The sequence below is a fragment of the Chroicocephalus ridibundus genome, chromosome 22 (genome assembly GCF_963924245.1).
Source record: "Chroicocephalus ridibundus chromosome 22, bChrRid1.1, whole genome shotgun sequence".
Taxonomy (NCBI): Eukaryota; Metazoa; Chordata; class Aves; order Charadriiformes; family Laridae; genus Chroicocephalus; species Chroicocephalus ridibundus.
The window spans coordinates 5,495,353-5,507,775 of record NC_086305.1 but is presented as its reverse complement, the minus strand read 5'-3'; the positions used below and the strand labels follow the sequence as shown (position 1 = coordinate 5,507,775).

At 50.3% G+C, this 12,423-nt stretch overlaps 2 protein-coding genes across 4 annotated transcripts in view; one reads left to right on the top strand and one right to left on the bottom strand.

Moving 5' to 3' along the window:
• The window catches only part of LOC134526212 (tyrosine-protein kinase ZAP-70), a 29,381-nt gene that overhangs the window by 14,682 nt on the left and 2,276 nt on the right, over nt 1–12,423 (bottom strand). The window lies entirely within an intron of this gene.
• Nucleotides 521–12,423, top strand: part of ADAMTS10 (ADAM metallopeptidase with thrombospondin type 1 motif 10) — an 81,494-nt gene continuing 69,591 nt past the window's right edge. The window contains exons 1-2 of one of the 3 annotated variants that reach the window (XM_063357850.1): nt 521–584; nt 2,103–2,174. The gene's annotated coding sequence lies outside the window, so the exon portion shown is untranslated. Of the gene's footprint in view, nt 585–1,952; nt 2,057–2,102; nt 2,175–12,423 lie in introns of those variants that run through there. The other 2 variants (XM_063357852.1, XM_063357855.1) reach the window with 2 other exon arrangements.

The following is a 12,423-nucleotide window of genomic DNA, read 5'->3' as shown; positions in this document are numbered from 1 at the left end:
CCAGATGCTGGGTTCCTCTTGGCTTTGGGGGCTACGCCCGGGTTAGAAACAGCACTGAGGGAGAAGTGGGTAAAACCAGGGCTCCTGTGATGATGGCCGTGTTTGCAAGTTGGCGTTATGACGTGAAAATGCACTGAAAAAAGCAACACCCACGTAAAAAGGAGTCGGATCTGTGCACCATGACACACAGGAAAGCCAGGCAGGAAGCTATTGAGATGTCAGTCAATCAGATCTATATATAGCTGGCCACTTGCTTTTACTTAGATCAGACAAGAAACATCAGGAACTGGTTTGTTTTTATAATTTCTCAGAACAGCAGAACCACTTTGTGTGAAGCCGGAGCCAGTCCCCGAGAGCAGTGGGGGTGCACTGATGAAACCGGAGGAGGCACTGGCAAAGTTTAGCATCCTGTTAGGACCGTATTTTTCTGTATCATTGTCCTGGCAGCAATAACCCCTTCTAACACAGCCCTGGCTGGCTGGGCTGTCCCTTTAAGGTGGCTGGGTCAGCCTGGGGCAGAGGAGGGACCTGCCCCGGGAGAGCCGGAGGATGGGAACGGTGTGATGAGGAACCAGCCTGGAGGGGTATAAAGAGGCACTCGGGGGGGCGGGGGGGGAGGTTGTGTGCTTTGGAGGTGGTGGCAAGAGCTGCTGCTGAGGTTTGTGTTGGCAATGTGGGGAGGGGTGTTTTTAACAATTCTCTTCAAGCTGTTTAACTGGGGGAGAGGTAGCTGAAAGTAAGACCCGGCGGGGTAGACGTGCCTGTGGCACTGCTGAAAGGTGATGCCGGCCTGTCTGATGGGGCTGGGGTCTCCGAGCTCCTCTGTGGGTCACTTCTGCTGCCCTGCAGGGCTGGGGGTGTCGGGGGGGGGGGGTGTTCAGCTGTGACCCAGGCAGTGGGTGGGTTACTGGGGTGCAGGGTGGGTTACTGGTGTGCAGCCCAGCCTCGAGGGCTCGCTAGCCCTGCAGGCAGGAGCCCTGGGTGGGTGAAGGCAGCTGGGGGGGTGCGGGGCATCCCTTCTGTCCTGAGCTCCTAATTGGCCTGTGCTGCCTCCTTGGCCTCTTTGACCACCTCATGGGAAGGAAAGATGCTTCTCATGGTGCAGTTAATGCAAGGATAAATGTGCTTTCTTAGGGTGCTGTTTACACCCCCTTCTTTGCAGTGCTTTAGGAGAGCACTGAGGAAGGGTTTGTACCCAGGATTATCTGAACCCTGCTGTTTACTGAGCTCCGCAGAAGCGGCTGCAGGAGCCCTGCTGGTGCCCATGGAGGGGCAGTTGGCTGGAGGAGCGGGGCTGAGCCTCATGAGCAGAAGGTGTAGGCAGGATTCAGAGGCGGGAGCAGGGTGTGAGGTGCAGAGAGGATGGCAGAAAGCAGAGGGAGTCTCAAGCAGTGGCAGCTTCCCTCTACCTGCAGAGGTGATGAGCACATACAGGGACCTTCCAGCTTCCCTGGGGCTGCAGAGAAGCAGCTATCCCCCATCCCTTTCCCTGGATTCCCTTCTGTTGTTCCGGATTTGATCTGAGAACTAGATGTACAGCAGAGAGTCTGGTTGAAAATGTGAATGGCTGAAAAATGTCTACAGCATACAAGTTCCCTTTCCAAGTCATTCTTCCCAGGAGTAGCTGGCACAATGCAAGAGGATGAACTGAAGAGCCGATTCCTGGAGCTCAGGCCCATGTTTTTTTAAATCTTAAATAATAAAAGACTTGAAATTACTTTGATTCAACATGAAATGCTTCTTAGTTTAAAGAAAAACCTGAAAAACTTAACTTTGGATTGGCCTGAATTCTTCCTGATTAATGTTTAATTCTTATTTATGCGCTCCATGGCAGCTCTTCCCAAGATTTCCTCATGAGCACTTACATTCCTGGCTATAACTGCTTTCCTAACCTCCCTGCTGACTACTCATTAAAACCTCAGCTACCCAACCATTTATTAACACTTGAATTATGCGTGAGTGGGAGTTTATGAAAGTGTGAGCCTATTTCTGTTTGTACTCATAAACAGTGTGCCTTCTGCTTGCTTGTGAAGATAATCATCTCTTCTGCTTCTCGGTGAGTATTACTGACTCAATCCTGCCTGAAATGATTGTGTTTACAGAAACTCGACAGGAAAACCTGCCTGATTTCCACTAAGGACCTTGTCTGCTCTTGCCATCCTTGAAGCAAGCAGGTAAGTCCAAACTGCCCTTCCACGGCCCACGGATCCCAGGCCAGGTGCCGAAATGCTTCATGTACCTCCTGCTCCTTTGCAGTAGAACATGGGAGCCATTTGGCCCCAGGGACAGTCCCCAGTCCTTTTTGGAAGGAAAAATGTTCAATTCCACAGCAACCCTTGCAAGGCCCACAGTGGGACCTAGTGCTCCTGTGATGCACTCGGTGTGAAAGCTCCCAACAGTGACGGGACCGTGCCAGACACCGGCTTTGAGAAAAGCTGAGTTCATGGAGTTCACTCCCCCTCTTCCCCCTTCTAAATCCCTGGCCAGAGACCTAGTGCCAGCCCATCACAGTATTACTGCAGATGAAAAATAAATGGAGGGGATGGTTCTGCTCAAATGCCTATGGTCTTTGTCTCACGGTGCATGTATGGTAGAAGCAGCCAGTGCTGACCCCGTGGCAGGGGTAATGGGTGACTGGTTTTCTGTGCCTCCTTCCACCCAGGATCTGAGCTAGGCAGGCTGCCTCGGGTCCCCTCATTTATTCCCACGAGCCAGTGCCCTTGCTTACGGTTAGTATTTAAAGGGTCAATGCATGAGCACGCTGCTCACAGCCCGTCCTGCAGAGCCACCCTGGCACTTGTATCTGTGCCCAGAGGCTCAGAAGCTGCCATGTGTCACCTCTGCCCCTGTCTTGCAGCTCTCAGATCGTTCCTTCTTGCTGTTCTGTTTCGCCTTGGCCACTCTGAACCTGCCCGAGTGGGCGAGGGTGCTCATCCTTCTCCAAAAGGGAGAAACGGTGCAACAGAGCATGGAAAATTGATGACATGCTTGTTTGGTGTAGTCAGATGGCAATAAAGGCCTGAGCTCATTCATATCCTGCTGGGGACTTGTTTTCCTTCTGTGGTTATTTGTCAAATGCTAATGAGCGGAAGCAATTTACTCCTCTAGCTTTGAGAGCAGGAGACACGGAGGGGGCTGGGGAGGGAGAAGGCCACCTGCATGGGGGCCTGGTGGGTAGAACTATCTGCCTTTTTTGTTCAAGCTGCTGTTTTAACGGCTGGGATTGCCTTGTTCCCAGAAAGCAGTTTTCTGGTGTTACCCTGCTTCCTCTGAGTTTTTCCACTGATGGTTGTGAGCCTGCAATGCCGCTGCCTCAGGGGTAGCATGAGGCAGGGCCCAGTGCCTCCCCGCAGGAGATATTTCTGCAGGGGAGTCAAGCAGGCGGAGCGCAGGCCCCTGAGCCAAAGCACGGTGAGAATATTGCAGTAGGACGTACCAGTGGGTCTCTGAAACATGCAGATGGTGCATTACTACTCCTGCATTAACACAGAGTAATTGTTCATGCATACAACGTGTTTCCTATTTACACATGGTCGTGCCTGTGGTCTATCACATGCTCTTTCTCGCAGAGTGCACCTGTCTCTTACTAAAACCTCGTTGGCTGGTTGTACGCTGCTTGAGGAGTGTGGATGGAAAAACACATCAACCATGCGGCTCTCGGTACGCTCCCCGACACCCATGGAGTGCAGCACAGAGCAACGCAAGCGCCTGCTCTTTGTCTGCCGTGCCCTGGGTGATCACTGGCCATAGAGCTGACAAGTTCTGCCACTAATTATAGGAGTTTGGGCTAAGTACTTGGCTCTTTCCTAAGGAAAAGGGGTATTGGTTCTTTATCTAGCGCTTCTCTTCCGTGAAAAGGTCTCTGAGCAAGTGTTTAGCCTAGATAGGATCCTGGCAGACCCTGATAAATCAGAATGTAAAGAACCGCATTTTTCCTAAACTGCTGCAATGAGGGGCACAGAAAACTTAACTGAACGTGGTTCCTTGTTTAAACTCAAGCTGGCGTTAATATTTCAGGAACATCCAGAGCTGTAGACAGGCCCAAGAACCCTGACCCCTGCGTCCTGCACAGAGGAGAGCTTTGCCGTAGGCTTCACTGTCCGGGTTAGTGCAGGAACAGAAACCTGAGTTTTGGTGCCACACGCAGCTGCCCTTGCTACTGGTTTGTAGTAGTATCTTCTCACAAGCCAAACGTCCCTGGTGAGCAGCTTCCCTCTCGGGGCAGCTGAGGAATAGGTGGGGCGCTGGGGTCCGTCAGCGGGGTGACGCACTGTCGTGTGACGGGGTAAAGCAAAGTCACTGTGTTGTCCTAAGGCAGCTTGTGCTCATCTGTCGCATGTGGATTTAGTTTGGAAAGCTGTGAAAACACCCTGCTGATCCTTTGTAGAGCCACTGAAAACACTCCTGGCTCCAGACCAATCGATCCTGAACAGCTTTTAATTAGGGCCCAACGTAGGTAGTTAAACACAGTACAGGCAGTTTCCTGCCTGGTATCCCCAAGTGCTCTTGTGGTCTGATAACTCAGCTATGGGTCATCCTCTCTAAACAACTGATGTCAAGGTGTTTGTCCTGGGGATGAGTGAGCACGGAGCTTGTCCCTGCTACCGAGGTGGAGCTGGTGTTGACAACTCACCAGAGAGAAGAGTCGGTACTCCAGCAGGATCCTCTGGGGTTTGGATCTACCAGATGGTTTTATGGAAAGAGTGACAGAAAACTACAGTAACTTATGCATAAGTTGGAGGAGAAGGGCTCTGGTTTTTTGCTTGCTTCTCCCTGCATTCCCTTGTGAAGGGCTTTTGCTGAAATAACAACTTAGCACACAACATCGTGGGGCTAGAGGTTGAATCCCGCCAGTACAGAGTATTTGGGGAGTGGCAAACTGGAGAAGGATTCAATGGGATATTTATGTGAGGGATTGGTGGTGACCCCACAGCTTGAGTCTGTTCTTTGGCACTACTGCGAGCAGCGCGGCCCTCAGCAGGGCGCAGGGAGGGTGACACCGCGGGCTTTGAGCCGCAACGGTGCAAGAGCACTGGCTGTGATGCGTCTTACTGGAAATAAGTTTCACAGAATGGCTGGAAGGCACCTTAAAGGTCATCTAGTTCCGACCCCCCTGCCATGGGCATGGACACATTCCACCAGACCAGGCTGCTCAAAGTCCTGCCCGACCTGGCCTTGAACGCCTCCAGTTTATCATGTCCTGCACTGCCTTGGGTCCTTCTGATGGTGCTGAGCAGGTCCCTTCTCTGGAAGGACTGAAACCTGCTGAGCAGGTCCAATGCTGCTCCGAACAATGTGCCCTTCTCGCGTCTGCCCCCCTCCCTGCTCCGGGTGATGAAGTCGCTGACAAATCTATTTCCAACCACAAAATGGCAGTGTTTTTGTTACATAAACATCTGCATTTATGCTTTGCCTTTGCCATTTAAAAATAAATGTAATAGCTGAGCTTAAAGTTTAGCAGCATTTATTTTTTGCAATGCCTAGAGGCTCCCTGGAAGATCACAGCCACCCTCTGCACTGCTCGGGAGTGCTCAGTCTTTGACCTGAAAAGTCCAGGAAGAAGAAAAGACGGGGGGAGGAAGAGATAGAGGCGAATTGGGGACGGGAGGACTGTTGTGCGCGCAGTTGCAATCAGGTCAGGTATAGAGCTCTGAAGTGTGGTTCCTTGGCTCCCGGTGCACAGGGCTCTGCGGTCCTGATGGGGCACTGACTTTTTGTACTGTACTTGGTAGGGTGCTGGCGCCCTCCCTACCGGGGAGGGCGAGGGGGACAAGCTGTCTGGAGGTGACACTGGGGGGCTCACCCCCCTGCTGGCCAACCTTCAGTTAAGAGTTCCTCTTAAATGCTTCATGGGAATTAAAACCTGATTCAGCTAAAATGCTTTGCACCTGAGGTGCAGCCTAGTGCTGAGCTGCTCATCAGGTTTCAGTCCTTTTAATCATTCTGCCTTAATTTAGCCTTGAGAGGACACAGTTACTGTGTCTCCATCAGCAACATCACCCTGCTGAGCACAGGCTCTCCTCTGCTTTGGTCATTGCGCTGTTTCGTGCGGAAGATATGGTTCAGACCTCGATTGCTCCATTCAAAGCTACCGGGTGGCTTCTCCTCTGCCTACTTCACAACATGTATTTTTAAGGTATTCTCACTCTGGACAATATCTCTATGCAGATGTGGCACTTCATGATTTTTTTTTCTGGTTTATAGTCTTCCTCAGAAGCCATCCCTGAGCTCTGCAAGTCCCTCTTGGAGAGGAGGATGGGGACAGGGAAGGAGGCAGTGGCCATTCAAGCCAGTGCTGAGCTATATTGTCCTGGCGCTGCACCAGTGCCACGTGTTGGTCACCTGAGCTTCGGCCTGGACAAAGGCTTCCATGTGCCCTGAGCTGCCCCAAAACTCTACACAGCCACCGGACAGGGGCTTCTGCTTGGGCAGAATGTTACACCTCATCTATATGGAGCCAGCATCACTGCGGTGGCTCTCTGAACATCTCTGAAGCAGATGTTAGAGATGGTTCATCCTCAGCTTCCCATGTAGTTACCCCCAATATGGGAGATGGTGGCTTTTGTGCTCCGCAGTGCTGGCCCAGGAGTGCCTGACACAGGGAGACAACCTTCTCTAGCACTGCTAGAGAGGATTTCGGCAGGCAGAGTGTAAATATCCAACTCAGAAGTTGGCTGAGACACCAAAGCAATTTCTTCGTGCTTGCAATAAGTGCCATGGGCTCTAATGGTCATGAGTCACAGGGTTTCTCAATCTCACATTAAAAGCCCAGGCGAAGGGGGCTAGCAGCAGATCCAAGCATGACAAAACGAATGTGCTGGGCATCTGGTGTTTGCCACCGGCGCTGCAGCCATAGCGCTGGCTTTTATGAACTTACCCTGTAAGTAGACAGGGTAAAAGCTGCTGCCAGGTGGGGAAGAGGCGGGCAGAGCGCTGGGTGCACTCATTGCTCCTCAGGCCTACAAAGATGAGTTTTGTTTACATGGAACAGACCAAAACAGTTCCTGAAGTTTTAAAAAATAAAAAAAAAAAAATACCACCCATGTGTTTCATTACCAGTGGTGAACGTGATCCCCGCACCTTGGTGCTATTGAGATTACTTAGTTCAGTAGGTGATTTGATACTAAAAAGCGTTGGCAACATTGCAAGTTCAGGAGAGAGCAATGAAAGGGCCTGACTGGAGTGATTAACGAGTGCAGCTCTTAGGGATGGAGCGCGCACATTAATTTTGAGCAAGAGTAATGGGGGAAAAACTGAGAGCAAGGTAGAAGTATCTAAAGAGCACGATCGTCTTTCAGAGAGGAAAAGCTGGTTTGGATGTGCCGATAAGATGATATGGGGATAAAGGAGAAGATGTTAATCAGCGGAAAGTAAGTCTGGTTATCACGAAACATTTCCTAACGAGAAGGTTCATCAGGATGTGGAACAGGGGGAATAGTGGAAGTCCCACTGCTGGTCACTTAACAGTGGATCAGAAAATGTACTGTAGGGAACAATCCTCTACAGGCAGAAAGAAACTGGGATGAGCGAATAGGACTTTCCCATATCTAATTTCTGCAATTCTGAGTTCCATTAGGGAAATAATACTTTCAGTTTCTTTCTCTGGCCAATGTAATTTCCAGTTCAGCCAATGTTCCGTGGAAAACTGAAAAACATTGAATGCAGAAGCATTTTGCTTCCGCTGTTGGCATTTTTTGGTGGTCTTTTGTTCAACATCAGTGTCTGAAAAGAGAATGGAGTCCTCGACTTGCTTGCAGACTAGGGTTCCATGCCCAGCAGTAAATATTCTCCGGCACGTTTTAATAATGTGGCTCAGCCATCAGCTAAGTGATGCCTAAGGTGAAAAAATAGCTCATTCTCCATGGTCTGCCAAGTTCTTAGCTTTTGTCCTTTCTATGTCGTCAACAGGAGGTTGCATTAATCAGTGTCTACCCGTGCTCAGTCTGCCCTTACATGGTCAAAACGCACGTTCTCCCTTCACTTTTCCACCAAGCAGAACTAACTTTGAACTAACCTTGCAGCTGAACATCCTGTTGCAAGCACCCATCCTCTTTTCCCTCTTGGATGCAAGACACTACAGCGAGCGGCGGAGGGTTAACGCTGTCTTGCAGAAAACCTTCTGGTCGCTTCACCCTCCTGCAGCCTCCCCTTGTCGTCTGGGTGTGGGGGATGCCAATAACCCATCAAAACAAATTCTCCAAGGAGAACGTCGTGGTCCAAGGAACGGGGCTTTGTGCTGCGGAGCCCTCTCGGCTGCTGGAGCGCGTCCAGCCGTGGTGGGCCAGGCTGGATGTTCCCGGGCGCTGCGAGCAGAATTGTTGTTGTTCTCGCAGCCCGCTTCATAGCGGGTGTGTCTCGGCACCAACAATTAGTTGCAAATAAGCTTTTCTTCGGCGGTCTCAGCAGAGACCGAGTGGAAATCCTTCCAGGTCCCGGGGAAGCCAGGGCACTGGCAGCTGTGCAGGGCATGTCCTGCCCCGCGTGGGCCCAGCTGAGTTCCCAGAAGTGCCCGGTGCTGTTTAACCCTGCCCTTGTAACGTGATTTCGGAGAGAAGCAGCCAGCCCCGAACGCCGCTGAAGGTTTTGCCTGTGCCTCTGGCACCTATCGCCACATTTTGCTGTGGCTGTAGGGCTTTTCGCTAGACTATTGTCTGGTCCCGCATCAAAACTGTGTTCCTTGGGCAGTGTTTGCTGGCTCCTTTCCCAGCTCAGCGGCAGCCCTGCAGTCTGTGCTGTTGTACCCGTCTGCGCAGTTTGACTCTGGCAGGACCCTCGCCGATACCCCTCTATCTTTTTTTTTTTTTTTTTTTTTTAATCACTTGATGTGATAACGGCTGCAGGACCTTGAACATCTCATTTTGGATTTTGGGAGGATGCTTCTCCCCCTGGCTTGTAGAAATGTGCATAGTCTCACGCTCTTGCCCAGGGCTGTATTAAATTAATAAAATCAGGCTCGAGTTGTCATATAATAGTTATGCTGGGAACTCCTACCTCTGCCGCCTTAGCTCTGCGCATGAAAGATTATAATCTCCTCTGATAAGAAATGAGGGGCAAACCATAGGTGTAAATCTTCACAAGTAATCTCCAGGACCTGCACAAACATCTGACGGGGAAAAGGGTTATGATTTTCACTCAAAAGAAAATAAAAAAAAAAAATAAAAAATCTTACTAACTTTCCACCTGCCCTGCCGATCTCAACAACTTTTGAGATTCCTGTGATCTGCTCCGGAGCCACACACTGGGAGTTTTTTGATGAGCTGGAGAAGAGGCATGTAGGAGCAGGACAGCAGATGGGCAAAGAAAAACTGAATAATCTGTTCTTCACTAGGCCTAACCTATCATAACTGTGTTACTTAATAGACTTCTGCTGAGGGATTATTTAGAAGCTTTTCAGAAGGGCAAATAAGACGGTTTTTTTAAAAGATTTTAAGGGTTTAAAATACTCAGCTGGCTTCAGTCTCCTGTTCTTTTTGGCCAAAATGAGAGAGAACCTGGTCAAAATGCAGTTGTGCGCAGCACCTCAGATGCAGAAGGACCTTCTCTGAGATTTGAGCTTGGGATTTGAGTCAGTGACCGAGAGATGATGGGTCTGGTGGCTTTTCCAGTGTTGTCTCTGTCGTCTGCTTTTCTGTCCAGTTAATTGTTGCCTTGCAACGACAGCTCTAGGTGCTTGCGGAGGGTCACTTTTTTTGGTCAGCTCATAAAATAAGGTTTAAGACGATGTTATTCACTAATATTGTCCAGGTGCGTGCGTCCTTCCAGTTAGCGGATATCATAACCCCAGAAACGGCAGCTCGGTTGTTTTGCTGCTCGGTCGTTTCTGCTTTGCAGTTTCACAGCTCATCCCGGCACCGCCCGGCTCAGGACCCTTCCAGCAGCCCCGGGAAGAACCAGCGCGTCCCATCGGCTCCGTCCTGCTGCAGCGCTGGTGGAGCTCTGAGCAACCTTGCCAAGGCTCGCGGCGGATGAACTGCAAGGCTCAATGTTCTGCTTCAGGCTTTTAACTCTCGTGACAGAGGATTTTCTCTGTATGTTTCCAGGAAGGCTTTAAAATTGCTCGTCTGCTTTGTAACCTTGCTGGGCTTCAGCGCTCTCAGGTGGAAAACCCGACAGGTACCGAGTGATTCCCCTAAAACCTCGGACCTTTCTCTAACCCTTCCCAGACTTTACCCCAGGTTTTGCCCAGGGTAAGGAGAACTTTGGGCCTTGAAAACGTGCCAGTGCTGAATGTGCTCTGCGTCGGTGTGCTACCTTTCAATTCTATATTTCTAGGCAGCTGAGGGTGACGTTGATGATCCCTCTCCTGCAGATGAGGAAGTTCAGGGAGGCAGAAGAGCTCATGCCGTTGTAATGCCGTGTGCTGGAGTCCTCCTAACTAACACGCTTGCTTTTGCCTATCACGCTAAGCGCATTGCATCTCTGGATGATCTGCGATGGGTCTTGGAAAACTAGTCAGTTTGTCATCTTCATGCATGCTTTATTATGGCTAACGAGGCTCAGAACTGAAGTTTTTTGTGCTGTTTTAAAATCCCGTGGGATTTGTGGAAAAATACAGCATTATCTGAAGCCTCTTACCCCATTTACTGTGCCAGACCCCTAAATCTCTTTGAGTTATTAACTCCCTGCAACAATTGTGTGTTGTCTCGTTCCCCTCAGGGGCACACGGGGGATGAAATGATTGCTTTCTGATATACTTAAGGATCATTCAGAATAAAAAGAGCTATGTATATGTCCCAAGGTACAGGTGACAGGTCTTGCCTAAAGTTTCGCCATCTATGGCATTCACACTGTGTGGCTTATGTGCGTCGGTCCCTGCTAGAGTAATTCTGTCATCTGCTGAGAGAAGTTTATAAACCCTCCTGCCACCCCTTCAGGTCCAGATTCTCCATGGAGTTGCTAACAGCATCAGTCCCCTGAGGGTGTTATTTTTGCACGCTCGGAATAGTGTCAAGTACTGGGTAGCTGCAAAGGATCCCTGTGTCTCAATGAACCTGCGGAAGGTCCTGGGTGAATCGGCTGCCCGGCTCATTCAGGGTCTGGCTAACGGCGTGGAGAAGCGTTTCGTAGCTGTGGCTGCCTTTAAGACCTATTGCTCACAAAGACGGCGAGAGGTCTGCGTGCTGATAGCTTCTGTCGTGCAGGGCATGTTTGTATTGCGCGGGGCAGTGATCTTTGGAAAAGTTTGGTCACCAGAAATGGCATTTACTGTATTAGTATTGCACTCTGGGTGACCTCAGCCAGACATTTCCAGGCCCTCAGCCGCCTCGGGTATCTCTGCACGCTGAACAGAGAGCAGTGGCGGGCACTGATCAGCAGAACTGCAGAAAACCAGGCACCCCGACGCCGTTAGAAGCCAAAGGCTGTTGTGCAGGCTGGCTTAAGAGGCTTCAGTCTGCGAGACTTAAGAAGCTGGGTCTTTGGCTAAGCTGGCCTGGTAAGAACCGGGGGAGGGTGACAGTCAGCCACTCTGTTCCTTTCGACAGTCAGAAGCAGTTTGAGGTCAAGCTTCACCCGGGCCTTTTGAAAATGCAGTTAGGTGATGAATTTAAGGTCCCCACACTTGCTCTTTGGCACTTGCTACTCACTAAAGTAAGCCACAGGGAAGCGGGAGACAGTTCTTGTATTGCCACGGGCATGTTTAACATCCCAAGAAGTACCTTCTCCGCTCTCTAGCAAAGGGCCAGAGCAGTGGTAAAGCTACGCTGTGCCTCACTGGAGCCAAGGGCACTGCGCTGGCAGACATGGCACCTCCTGGCTTTAAGGTTAGCAACTAGGCAAATAAAGTCGAAAGCCAGTTCAGAGCTTCAAACAGTCCCCTGCAACTCGACAGCAAAGCGTATTGCGCATCAGTTGTTCTGTTTGGAGTTTTAAAAGACAAAAGATGAATCTGAGCTTGAAATCTCATCTGCAACAAGGAGAGGATCCAGCTGAGCTTCCGAAACTGTAGGTGTAAAATACTGTCCTGATGGTAAGTGACAATCGAGGCCTTGATAGGTCTTCATCAGAGTGGGAGCTCAAACTTTGCCTCTTTGCTGTTGTTCAGGGTTTCTTTGAACGCTATTTCAAAGCAGAGCGAGACTGTTCCTTTACTGATGTACGTTAAGAGAATTAAACATAAACTTCAGACTGCGCAGGATTACCGGGTGGAAATTCTGAAGAGGAAAATTAACGCTACCCGGAGGCAGGGGAAGGGAAAAGCTTGAACTTCACCAGCTCCGCTCTTCTTGCGAACGCTTATTAGCTCTGGAGGGTGCGTATGTGTTTGCATGGGACCAGCAAGCGTTTGGGCAAAGCGTGTGACTTGCCAGTGGTAATGGAAGTTTGCGTTCACAGTCAGTCATTTCCTATGCGAAAAGGGCTGTGCTGAGCGTTGAAATGCGCCGCTCACGGGCAGCTCGCTCGCTCTATTTTCCAAGCATAAAA